Source organism: Ixodes scapularis, unplaced genomic scaffold (genome assembly GCF_016920785.2).
Source record: "Ixodes scapularis isolate PalLabHiFi unplaced genomic scaffold, ASM1692078v2 PGA_scaffold0__279_contigs__length_252992795, whole genome shotgun sequence".
NCBI classification, from domain to species: domain Eukaryota; kingdom Metazoa; phylum Arthropoda; class Arachnida; order Ixodida; family Ixodidae; genus Ixodes; species Ixodes scapularis.
The window spans coordinates 244,425,361-244,439,380 of record NW_024609835.1 but is presented as its reverse complement, the minus strand read 5'-3'; positions in this window follow the sequence as shown (position 1 = coordinate 244,439,380).

The window sequence follows — 14,020 nt, the reverse complement described above, 5'->3', positions numbered from 1 at the left end:
GACCGCTTCCTTTTCATCACCTGACGCCTCTCTCTGGGAGTGGGGTATACGGGGCGGGGAGAGTGATCACGTGGCGAAAAACGTACAACTGGTCAAAGTGAGCATGTAACTCGCACGTTCAGGCTTATGAGTGAACGGAGCTGCAAGAGAGAGTGAAAAGTATGTGAGCTATGCCAGCAAGGACATCCGACTCCTCATAAAAAGCAGTTTGCCCTGCCCAGTGGCGGCTGTTTCAGGGGAAAGGGGGGGGGGGGGGGGGGGGGGGGACACGTGCCTTGCCATCCACTCTGAAAACTGGGGAAGGGAGCGAAACTATGATATAGACCAAGGTATGCGAACACACTCCGTGGCTTCGACCCAAATTGCTTAGGCAAAATAATCGTAATAAATAATCAGAAAACATTGTCCCAGCAAAAGCTTATATTCGAAACAAGCTTACATTTAATTGACACAAAAAGGGTTTGCAAATGTTTGTTATGAGGCTCATACATAACAATAAATTGGCCGCTACTTATTAAAGGACAATACCAATTTGTTACATCTTTTGAGATTTACTTCGAGCTTTTCGGCATGTTCAGCGCTTTCTTGCACACGAAACAACTGTACTACCATAAGGCACTAGATCAGTGAGAGATGTATGATCGCAGAAGTATACTACGGGTGCGGCTGTCTATGCGCCAGATGAGGTAATCAAGGAATAATATAATATAAATTAATTTACTTATACACTAATGCTGTCTCGTCCAGAAGCAACTCAGTGCCTAGTACAATATGCATAATGGGTGTGACTTATACCGTGAACTATTTATTATGAAGGTAACAACCAGCATACACGCCGAGGCAGAAAACTTGTCTGGAGCAGTGGTCCTCGAGCATTGATGACTCGCGGACCCCTTCTGAATCGGCAGATATGATGGAGGACCCTGTTCGTGGCGAGGAGAAGGAAAATTTTCTCGTTTATTTACAAAAACGATTTAATAAATGAATATAACTAAGGGCTAGTGTGGAGTAGACTTCTTTTTGTGACATATACACGAGAAAACTCACTCGAAAATTGTAACGTTTCTTCTGAATCTCAGACAAGAGAACTTTTATTGCTGGACTTGACTGATTAGGCTGAGCTTCGCGGACCCCTAGTACCTCCATTTGAGAACCACCGGTCTGGAGCAAAGGATAAATTCAGCGCAAAATCCTGCTGGTAAGCATCAGTGATCGGTCGAAAAGAGCTTCACACTGTCGCACATGACGCCATTCCGCTCTTGCACGCGTTAAACAATACCATGAAAAGCGCATTCGGACATCGTTTTATATCGGATCAGTTGGGGTGAAAAAGCACCAGAGCTATACGATGTACAACAAACTAGCTATTGCGTAAAAGGACGACGGAGACATACTGAGATAAAGAGAGATTCAATGACGGTGGCCCGTGGTCTGCAACATGATTATTAAGTGTGCTCTAACTTTGTAACAGCTGATGTAAAGGTTGTAGCAAGATCAGTGGCATAGACAGGAATTGCTTTCGGGGTGGTGGCAGGGAGAGAGAGAGGGGTGAAATGCTTTTGTATATTATACGGTCGGCTGAATTGCGAAGGGGGGGGGGGGGCGGCTGAAGCACTGGGCTGAAGTGAAGCCCCCATAAACCTCCTCTGTCCCATACCAATTTAGCCTTGTCCAAGTATACACCTCTCCAATGTTTAGAAATCCACAGTCCAGCGTACAGCTCCAAAGCCCAGCACGCACCATACGTACAATGAAAACGGCGCCTGCCAGGGGCTCTTAGAAGGAGGGAAGGAAAGAAAAATTAAAAAAAGGAAAAGACCAGGGTTCAAGGATTAAGACAAGTGACAAGTAGATATGGTGATTTGGAGCTGTATATCTTATAAAGGACGATTACGAAAATTGCTTGTTGCTGGCTAATAGCGCGTTTGAGTTGTGATTTCTTCTTAGTAACTCGTGTGCATACTGTGACGCTTGAAGAGAACACGGAAGCGCATGGACCCCGCACCCGCGCAAGGCTACTCGCCCTACTAGTGGCCGGCTGTGGAACCGCTGCGCAGCCGTAAAGTGGGAGGGGCGTGGCGTCCAGCGCGTCGTCCGTTACGGAGCCACGCGCTGCCAGGTTTGCCGTCAAGGGAAATTCACTGACGCACTTCAAAGGCTCAAAGTAGGAGTGTGCGATCACTGCTTCCATTCGAATTGTTCACTGTCATTCCTAACTTCAACACTAAACAAAGCCAATGTATCGTGAATCATGGCGCGCTATTCGCGCCCTATTTAACAGGAGACGACAGTGTCTTGCTGTAAATAATGTGATGGACCCGTTTGTGACGCTTTTTGGCGTTTATTTTATTGTAAAGCCACGAAAAAGAAAACAATTAACTACGAAGAAACTGAGCATTGCTGTATGAAAATAATTTTACCCAGATAACGTTCCGCGAGAACCATAATCAGCAGCAGCTACGGGATGATTGGTTTGTGCCCGAAATATTTTAGGCAGTTCTCGATAATCGACTCAGAAATGTAAGCCGACCGACCTTCGAAGTGCGGGAGTAAATTTCATGTCGCGGCAAAGCAGCCAGCGCGTGGCTCCGGGTCCATACCAGACGACGCGCTGGACGACATACCCCTCCCCCTCCACGGCTGCGCAGGCACTGCACAGTGCTCTGCAAGTGACAGCCACCAGTTGAGGCAGACTACCTTCAGGCTGTATAAACATGCAAACACAATTTTTCATAATGTAGAAAACCTGAGACTCTGGTAAAAGCAGGGAAACTTGGTCGAAGAAGAAAGACACCCACTCGTGGGAGTTGTGGTGTCGTGGCACGTGTCTTGCATAAAATTCAATTCAATTCAATTCATTTTATTTGCTCCCATAACAAAATGGGCGATGGAAACAGGAGAAAAAGCTGCCGAAATGCAGCTTGGTGAAGCCATGATGGAACTTAATCCGAGACTGGGGTGGAAACAGAAACTTAAAAGTAGAAGGGACAGAGACACGTGAAGAAGAGAACGTCTCAAACGCAGCTAAAAGATTTATTTAGTCCCACATCCTTATATACTCACAACCACAAGGTCACCCAAACACTCAACACGCCACTTTCAAAGACACAACACACCAGAAAAAAAAAATCTAAAGACAACAATGCACCCTAGTCTCGGGTTAAGTTCCATCATGGTAAATATCCACCAGCTCGCCTGCACTTTAACCGTTTTTTCATTAATTGGTGAAGCCCCTGCTTCCTACAGGCAGATCTGTCAGCGGGATACAATTACATCATTTGAAACAAAAAGAAAAACACATTTATGCACCGCACCGAAGAATATGTTATTAGGAGGATAATATTTCACGCAAACTGTTCTTGTTTACATTTTTAATGCAGACACCTTTTTGTTTGAAAAAATTCAGTACTGTTGGAGTGTGTGTGCTGAATCATCTGAAGACCATAATTAGTTCTTGGACGTGGTACTCTCAAGGTTCCGGCGCTGCGCATATCGTATGCAATATATTTTTGCTAGTCAATTTGGAAATTTGCCGTAATGGATGATTAGGAAATTTAAGTGATGCAATGTACATAGTTGCTAGCCTATATTTAATATATTCTTTGATTTTCATTATTTTATGTTTAGAAAAAAAAGGTCCAGTATGTGCGCAATAAGACTCATTAGTTACGATGCGAATTGCTTTTTTCTGCAGCAAAAAGAATTTATCAACGTTAGTACTTGTCGTAGTTCCCCAAATTAGATGACAGTATGATATACGAGGATTAAATAATGCATTGTAAATTAAAAGCTTTACACGAGATGGCAATATATAGCGATTCTTATATAGAATACCTATAATGCTTGAAAGTTTGAGAGTAAGATTTTGAACTTGCGAGTTCTATAACAAATGTTCGTGAAAAATCACGCCTAACGTTTTAACAGTAGTTACAAACTTAACCTCCGATGAAGTCATTATTAATTTTGTGGGGGCCTTACACGCTGTGCCTTTCGGTTTGAAGATAATTGCATTTGTTTCAATTTCATTAATTTTCAGGGAATTAGAGAGAGTCCACCAACTAAGTTTTCGAGGGATATATTTGCATCGGTAATTAAACTATCAATGTCTTTTCCTCAAAAACATATACTGGTATCGTCTGCATAAATGACAAATGAGGCATTTTTTATAGTAACCATATCATTTATGAATAGGTTAAACAGCAATGGCCCCAAGACACTACCTTGAGGTACTCCTGTTCGAACTGCTTTCAGCATTGAGGAATATCCGTTTATTTCAACAGTTTGATGCCTGAAACTCAAGTAACTTTCTATAAGAGCTAGGGAATGCACTCGAATTCCATAAGAATATAGTTTCTTTTAACAAAACTTTATGACTCAGCCGGTCAAAGGCTTTAGAAAAATCAATAAATATTCCTAAAGTTAGACACTTATTTTCAAATTTGTTTAAGATAATTTCTCTCTTCTGTAAAAGAGCCAGTTCAGTAGAGCACCTTTCCGAAAACTATACTGAGAATCTGTAAGTTGCAATTTTTTTTCACAAAAACGATTAAGCCTAAAATTAATAACTTTCTCTAAACCCTTGGAAAAAACAGGCGCTATTGAGATCGGTCTGTAGTTGAACATATTATTTTTGTCTCCGGATTTGTATAAGACAGACACCTTAGCTATCTGCATACATTTAAGAAAAACACCAGTCGAGAGCGACAAATTAAAGATATGTGTAAGACAAGGCGAGATAATGTCAAGCACGTATTTTATTGGCTGCACCTGCATTCCATTAAAATCGGTACATTTACTGTTTTTGAGGTTCAGGAATGCCGAGCTTACGTCGCTCTCGTCGGTAGAAAACAGTAAACAGTTTTGTGAAATTCCTTGAGTTGAACACGGGGAGCCGCTTGTTTGCGCAGGGGAGAACAAATTCGTGAAATAATGATTAAATTTATTTGCTAGTTCAACTCCACTCAACTTATTACCTTCTATTATAAGTTCCCTTATAACGTTATCGTGAAGATTCCGGTGTAATAAAATATTAACTTTTTTCCAAATTACGTCACTTCTATTTTCACTGTGAAACATTCTGTAATAATATGAACATTTTGCTTTCCTTTGCATGCTGGTTATCTTGTTTCTGCACTTCTTAAACTTTTGAAGCACATCTAGGTCTCTAGTGCTCAAAAAACGTGCGTAGAGCTTGTTTCTTTTAGTTATCATTCTTAATATCACTTTGGTGACCCATGGTTTCTTAGACTTTTTCGATATAGTTACCTTTTTACGCTTAAGACAATCTTTATACATAGCATCAAATTGATCTATAAAGTAATCGTACGCTTCATCAGCCGAGTTCCTTGAGGGCACCGCATTCTAGCTTTTTGACGCCACGCAGAGCCTGAACGTTTCTAGCGTTTCAACGTTGACAACTTGAGTATAGTATGTGGTATCATAAGTAGGGGCTTCCCTTAAATTATACAAATCAGCAAGCAATAAATTGAAAGATGGTCACTGATATCAGAACACACTACACCAGCAGGGAGCCGAGTACGAGTTATGTTTGTGATAAATAAGTACAGTAACGTTTCACTGAATGAAGTAACGCGAGTAGGACAAGTGATTACATTAAAGAGACCAAACGAATAAAACAAAGCAGAAAATTCAACTTGACGAGAAAAAACAAAATTCATGTCAATATTGAAATCACCGCCTAAAATTATTTTATATTCGTTCTCACCAACAAACTGAAATACAGTTTCAATAAAACTAAAAAAGCTGATAAATCACCACTTGGTGGACTATTATTAATGCAAACACAATGTTACCGTACTTCACACATAGAGGTTCATAATTAACAGTCATTATAGAATTATCTGTTATGAGATCGCATTGAATATCTTTTTTTAATGTACATAGCTACTCCACCACCGCGCCGAGAAGTACTATTCAAATAAATTATGTTATAATTGTCGAAGCTCAGAATATCAGATTCTTGATTGTACCATGTCTCGCTTAGCATGATAACATCAAAAGAAAATTCAAAATCATCAAGAAGGATACCAAGCTCATCACTTTTATTTCTCGCCGACCTGACATTTAAGCGAAAAACAGAAAGTGGTTTATTTGTTTTATCATTGAACAAGCTTATCAGATCTGAAGGAAAGCGAAGTTCTGCAACGGTCATGTGAACAAAAAAAATATACAAAAAACAAGCTCCCCTAACCTTATCTTCTACAGCTTGTCAAGGTCATCCAAGCATAGATGATCCAAGCATTTGATCTGAATGGCCCGTGCGCCTTCCGTCCTACGAACAAAAACTTTCCCATTTGCGTACCACGCAAAAGCGTAGCCTCTTTCTTTCGCCCGATCTTTGGAGAAATTCCCTGTTATGTCGAGTGAGATTATCTTGAGTAAACATACGTGGAGTACAGTGCTTTAGGTTTCTTTTCTTTTTCATCCACGTGTCTTTGATTTGTTGTCTTACGAAATGAACAATTATTCCGGGGGCGTGGTCTTGTCTTGCGGGAAGCCTGTGTAGAGCTACAACGTCGGATTCTGCCAGACGAGGAACCTCGAGTTTCTCGGCAACTTTGTTTAATGTCTCAATCAAGTTTTCACCCTGGACCTCCGGGATACCATGAACTTCCAGATTCAGTCGCAGACTTCGAAATTCGAGGTCGTTAACCTCTTTCTTGAGTTGGTCATTTTCTGCCCTGCTAAGATCGTCTTTCTTCTCCAGATCTGTCACCCTCCTTTTTTGTTCCTGGATTTCGGTATCGTGGACCTTGATTGCCTTCTCGAAATCATCAAATTGTTTTGACAAAAACTGGACAGACCGTTCCATGCTGTCCACTTTCTCTTTTAGCTCGGGAAGACCGTCCAATCTCTGGTTGATGGACGCGAGGAGGGCTCTGACATCAAACTCAGATTGATCTTCACCACTATTGCTAGCGCGCGATCCGGTAGCTCTGCATGTAGGACATCACCATGTCGCCTTTGAGTCTTCACTTTTCCTACTAAAAGTTTTCTTAGTGACTCCTGCACACCTCCCAAAGTGATACTGTCAGGCTCTTGGTGAATAGATGAGTTTAATACAATGAAGAGAGATTTGACTATGATGGTGTCGCCAAGAGAATCGTTGGAGCAATCGTCCGAGCACAGCTCGAGCGTTTCCGCTGCTGCTCGAGATGCGCGGGGCCTTTTTGGCTTAGCCTCACTTCCTCTTCCTTTCTAACAGGAGCCACGGACCTCCACCAATCTGTCAGGTTCTTGGTGAATAGATGAGTTTAATACAATGAAGAGAGATTTGACTATGATGGTGTCGCCAGGAGAATCGTTGGAGCAATCGTCCGAGCACAACTCGAGCGTTTCCGCTGCTGCTCGAGATGCGCGGGGCCTTTTTGGCTTAGCCTCACTTCCTCTTCCTTTCTAACAGGAGCCACGGACCTCCACCAATCTGTCAGGTTCTTGGTGAATAGATGAGTTTAATACAATGAAGAGAGATTTGACTATGATGGTGTCGCCAGGAGAATCGTTGGAGCAATCGTCCGAGCACAACTCGAGCGTTTCCGCTGCTGCTCGAGATGCGCGGGGCCTTTTTGGCTTAGCCTCACTTCCTCTTCCTTTCTAACAGGAGCCACGGACCTCCACCAATCTGTCAGGCTCTTGGTGAATAGATGAGTTCAATACAATGAAGAGAGATTTGACTATGATGGTGTCGCCAGGAGAATCGTTGGAGCAATCGTCCGAGCACAACTCGAGCGTTTCCGCTGCTGCTCGAGATGCGCGGGGCCTTTTTGGCTTAGCCTCACTTCCTCTTCCTTTCTAACAGGAGCCACGGGCCTCCACCAATCTGTCAGGCTCTTGGTGAATATATGAGTTTAATACAATGAAGAGAGTTTTGACTATGATGGTGTCGCCAGGAGAATCGTTGGAGCAATCGTCCGAGCACAACTCGAGCGTTTCCGCTGCTGCTCGAGATGCGCGGGGCCTTTTTGGCTTAGCCTCACTTCCTCTTCCTTTCTAACAGGAGCCACGGACCTCCACCAATCTGTCAGGCTCTTGGTGAATAGATGAGTTCAATACAATGAAGAGAGATTTGACTATGATGGTGTCGCCAGGAGAATCGTTGGAGCAATCGTCCGAGCACAACTCGAGCGTTTCCGCTGCTGCTCGAGATGCGCGGGGCCTTTTTGGCTTAGCCTCACTTCCTCTTCCTTTCTAACAGGAGCCACGGACCTCCACCAATCTGTCAGGCTCTTGGTGAATAGATGAGTTTAATACAATGAAGAGAGATTTGACTATGATGGTGTCGCCAGGAGAATCGTTGGAGCAATCGTCCGAGCACAACTCGAGCGTTTCCGCTGCTGCTCGAGATGCGCGGGGCCTTTTTGGCTTAGCCTCACTTCCTCTTCCTTTCTAACAGGAGCCACGGACCTCCACCAATCTGTCAGGCTCTTGGTGAATAGATGAGTTCAATACAATGAAGAGAGATTTGACTATGATGGTGTCGCCAGGAGAATCGTTGGAGCAATCGTCCGAGCACAACTCGAGCGTTTCCGCTGCTGCTCGAGATGCGCGGGGCCTTTTTGGCTTAGCCTCACTTCCTCTTCCTTTCTAACAGGAGCCACGGACCTCCACCAATCTGTCAGGCTCTTGGTGAATAGATGAGTTCAATACAATGAAGAGAGATCTGACTATGATGGTGTCGCCAGGAGAATCGTTGGAGCAATCGTCCGAGCACAACTCGAGCGTTTCCGCTGCTGCTCGAGATGCGCGGGGCCTTTTTGGCTTAGCCTCACTTCCTCTTCCTTTCTAACAGGAGCCACGGACCTCCACCAATCTGTCAGGCTCTTGGTGAATATATGAGTTTAATACAATGAAGAGAGATTTGACTATGATGGTGTCGCCAAGAGAATCGTTGGAGCAATCGTCCGAGCACAGCTCGAGCGTTTCCGCTGCTGCTCGAGATGCGCGGGGCCTTTTTGGCTTAGCCTCACTTCCTCTTCCTTTCTAACAGGAGCCACGGACCTCCACCAATCTGTCAGGCTCTTGGTGAATAGATGAGTTCAATACAATGAAGAGAGATTTGACTATGATGGTGTCGCCAGGAGAATCGTTGGAGCAATCGTCCGAGCACAACTCGAGCGTTTCCGCTGCTGCTCGAGATGCGCGGGGCCTTTTTGGCTTAGCCTCACTTCCTCTTCCTTTCTAACAGGAGCCACGGACCTCCACCAATCTGTCAGGCTCTTGGTGAATATATGAGTTTAATACAATGAAGAGAGATTTGACTATGATGGTGTCGCCAAGAGAATCGTTGGAGCAATCGTCCGAGCACAGCTCGAGCGTTTCCGCTGCTGCTCGAGATGCGCGGGGACTTTTTGGCTTAGCCTCACTTCCTCTTCCTTTCTAACAGGAGCCACGGACCTCCATCAATCTGTCAGGCTCTTGGTGAATAGATGAGTTCAATACAATGAAGAGAGATTTGACTATGATGGTGTCGCCAGGAGAATCGTTGGAGCAATCGTCCGAGCACAACTCGAGCGTTTCCGCTGCTGCTCGAGATGCGCGGGGCCTTTTTGGCTTAGCCTCACTTCCTCTTCCTTTCTAACAGGAGCCACGGACCTCCACCAATCTGTCAGGCTCTTGGTGAATAGATGAGTTCAATACAATGAAGAGAGATTTGACTATGATGGTGTCGCCAGGAGAATCGTTGGAGCAATCGTCCGAGCACAACTCGAGCGTTTCCGCTGCTGCTCGAGATGCGCGGGGCCTTTTTGGCTTAGCCTCACTTCCTCTTCCTTTCTAACAGGAGCCACGGACCTCCACCAATCTGTCAGGCTCTTGGTGAATAGATGAGTTCAATACAATGAAGAGAGATTTGACTATGATGGTGTCGCCAGGAGAATCGTTGGAGCAATCGTCCGAGCACAACTCGAGCGTTTCCGCTGCTGCTCGAGATGCGCGGGGCCTTTTTGGCTTAGCCTCACTTCCTCTTCCTTTCTAACAGGAGCCACGGGCCTCCACCAATCTGTCAGGCTCTTGGTGAATATATGAGTTTAATACAATGAAGAGAGATTTGACTATGATGGTGTCGCCAGGAGAATCGTTGGAGCAATCGTCCGAGCACAACTCGAGCGTTTCCGCTGCTGCTCGAGATGCGCGGGGCCTTTCTGGCTTAGCCTCACTTCCTCTTCCTTTCTAACAGAAGCCACGGACCTCCACCAATCTGTCAGGCTCTTGGTGAATAGATGAGTTCAATACAATGAAGAGAGATTTGACTATGATGGTGTCGCCAGGAGAATCGTTGGAGCAATCGTCCGAGCACAACTCGAGCGTTTCCGCTGCTGCTCGAGATGCGCGGGGACTTTTTGGCTTAGCCTCACTTCCTCTTCCTTTCTAACAGGAGCCACGGACCTCCACCAATCTGTCAGGCTCTTGGTGAATAGATGAGTTCAATACAATGAAGAGAGATTTGACTATGATGGTGTCGCCAGGAGAATCGTTGGAGCAATCGTCCGAGCACAACTCGAGCGTTTCCGCTGCTGCTCGAGATGCGCGGGGCCTTTTTGGCTTAGCCTCACTTCCTCTTCCTTTCTAACAGGAGCCACGGACCTCCACCAATCTGTCAGGCTCTTGGTGAATAGATGAGTTCAATACAATGAAGAGAGATTTGACTATGATGGTGTCGCCAGGAGAATCGTTGGAGCAATCGTCCGAGCACAACTCGAGCGTTTCCGCTGCTGCTCGAGATGCGCGGGGCCTTTTTGGCTTAGCCTCACTTCCTCTTCCTTTCTAACAGGAGCCACGGACCTCCACCAATCTGTCAGGCTCTTGGTGAATAGATGAGTTCAATACAATGAAGAGAGATTTGACTATGATGGTGTCGCCAGGAGAATCGTTGGAGCAATCGTCCGAGCACAACTCGAGCGTTTCCGCTGCTGCTCGAGATGCGCGGGGACTTTTTGGCTTAGCCTCACTTCCTCTTCCTTTCTAACAGGAGCCACGGACCTCCACCAATCTGTCAGGCTCTTGGTGAATAGATGAGTTCAATACAATGAAGAGAGATTTGACTATGATGGTGTCGCCAGGAGAATCGTTGGAGCAATCGTCCGAGCACAACTCGAGCGTTTCCGCTGCTGCTCGAGATGCGCGGGGCCTTTTTGGCTTAGCCTCACTTCCTCTTCCTTTCTAACAGGAGCCACGGACCTCCACCAATCTGTCAGGCTCTTGGTGAATAGATGAGTTCAATACAATGAAGAGAGATTTGACTATGATGGTGTCGCCAGGAGAATCGTTGGAGCAATCGTCCGAGCACAACTCGAGCGTTTCCGCTGCTGCTCGAGATGCGCGGGGCCTTTCTGGCTTAGCCTCACTTCCTCTTCCTTTCTAACAGGAGCCACGGACCTCCACCAATCTGTCAGGCTCTTGGTGAATAGATGAGTTCAATACAATGAAGAGAGATTTGAATATGATGGTGTCGCCAGGAGAATCGTTGGAGCAATCGTCCGAGCACAACTCGAGCGTTTCCGCTGCTGCTCGAGATGCGCGGGGCCTTTTTGGCTTAGCCTCACTTCCTCTTCCTTTCTACTTACTTACATGCACATTCGCTACACTCTACCGGCTCGTCATTCTTCTCGACGAAAGGTGATTTACAATACTAACAGGTGTCAGACATTGCTTACACAGGACACCAATGTAGCACAAAATACTACTGTAATAGTGACAGTGGCAGCGGCAGCAGCGACAGCATAGGTTCAACATGTAAAAAGTATGTCAGAATTACCAACCTGTAACAGACGTTTTGTCTAAATTAGCGATGTGGCCGAAATGCTGCCGCCGCTGCCAATGACCGCTGCACGGAGGAACCCGTCCTTATCTGCACTCGACGCAGGAAGAGCTGCGCTTGCGCGGAGAAGTCCGTCGCCGATCCGAAGCGGGCAGAAAACAGCAGCGTGATACCACCAACGATGGGAAGCAGAAGCTCGCCGAAAGCAGTCGCCAAGAAGCGAGCAGCAGGACTGAAGGAGCAGACCGTCGAGACGAGCACAACTTCCAAGGTGGAAACTGTAACAGACGTGTTGTCCAAATTAGCGATGTGGGCGATATGCTGCCGCCGCTGCCAATCAATTGTTTTTCGAAATTGCCCACCGAGCAGAGTTCATCGAGCTGATCGTGGTGCTCCTCTGCTTTGGCTGCTTTTTCGACAAGCCGTTGCAAAGCAACGAAACTTTGCACGCGTGTGACGGTGCAATGCGGTGAAGCTTGATGGGAGAGCTTCAGCTGAAGTGGAGCATTCTGGCTACTTTAAAAATTCGGGGTTCTGCCAGACTATGGCTATACTGTAGGAAGGGTGCATACTATAGATGAGGCGCCTACCCTACCGTGGGCCCTTCCAGTTTTTCTGCTCTCGGACGTAACAATCGCCCTTTCTGATGTTTTTGCGAATATCTTCAACTGTTTTCTGGGTGCCTGCTCAATATTTTACGCTACATTCCTTTCCATGCACAGTGTACAATGCTGTCAAAGGTGCTGGCATGAGAGCTTGGCTATATTGAATATTCAATTTGCACAAAAGCATGTCCAAATAAATCGCTAATAGAAGTCCTGTTCTCGTGCCAGTATCTTTAAGAGCATTGAATGCTATCTCTGAAACGGAGTATAGAGCTATAGCAATTTTGCACTCTGGTGCGTATAACTATGCTAGCGATACCTAGCATCATGATTCTAAGTTACTACAAAGCATCCATACACAGGGTTGCAGTTGCGTTACTTTTGAGTACCCCTTGTATAATGGCTTTGGGTGGCACCTAACAGCTTGCTGCGGTCTCTTGTAGCTTAACAGGAAAACTACTTGTGTGGTATTCCTCTCATTTGTTCTCCGACATGCAAGAGGGAAGCATGGTCCACATAGACTATTTCAAGGAGCCCGTCGAGGAACCCGGAGAGGAGCTGCATGGCGAGGAAAGCCAAGTCACCACCACCCCCGCCACTACAAGTGTCAGCAGGATGGGGCCCAGCAGCGTCAATGGCACGAGCAACGTGCCGCCGAGGCCCCAGAAAAGGAAGAGGCCGCAAGATCCGTGCACCGCATACATCAAAGTGATTGATGGGCCGAGGCTGCTCAGGCGTAGCTTTGAGGCTTCGAGGGGGAGAGAGTTCGCCCTTTGGGAGCGGGAAATCGTCCTGCAAGAAACCGCCATCAAGGTGCAGCAAGAGCTTGCGTCTGCATGGATGGCTTTCTTGAATAAAAATGCCACATACACTGCCATGAAAGCTGTCCCAGTGTGCATTTATGTGACATTCAAGAGTAGCTGCCTCGGTGGTTCCAGAGCAGAACGCCTGCTTACGTATCCCCAGCTAGCGGGATCTAATCCTGTCCTTGGTGTCTGCAATTCTGATGGAGGCTTATTGCGGAGGGGGCGCTGTGTAACCGATATTTTGGTTGCACCTCAAGGTCCCTAGGTGACCTACACTAATTCCCAGTTTTTTCTTAAGTTGTGCCAGATGCCCTTGATTGGTTTGGCATGGGGAGCCCCGAAATAGAACACTTGGTATTCAATATTTGATTATACATTTGACTTTTTGCCAACTATTTGGAAATCTTCCATTTCATGCAAGCTGACATTCTGCTATTCGCACGCCCATACTTTTTTTCCTTGCAACTCTCATGGAACGCGGAAGTTGTAGGAATCCCCCGAACAGGTGCTGGTTCTTGTACTCCAGCAGTGACCCTTTTGGATTATATTTTGTTTTATAAGCTTCATTTCATTGTGCATAGTAGCTATGAGAGGTGCTTGAAGTTATAAAAGCCACATGAAAGCACACAGAAGACTAAGCATATGGACCGAAATATGAGACTTCATTTTGGGACGCGGGAGCTGGCTGCACGTCGTAAGCTCCAAAGCCAGATTTGTTTGGCCCTTAAAATGGACATGTGCTTCAGGCACTGGAAAGGCTCTCGTAGCTGTCAGGGCCTGTGGTCTTGGTCTTTCAGTTGCTGCAAACAAAAGCAGCCACTTCAGCTTTTCAT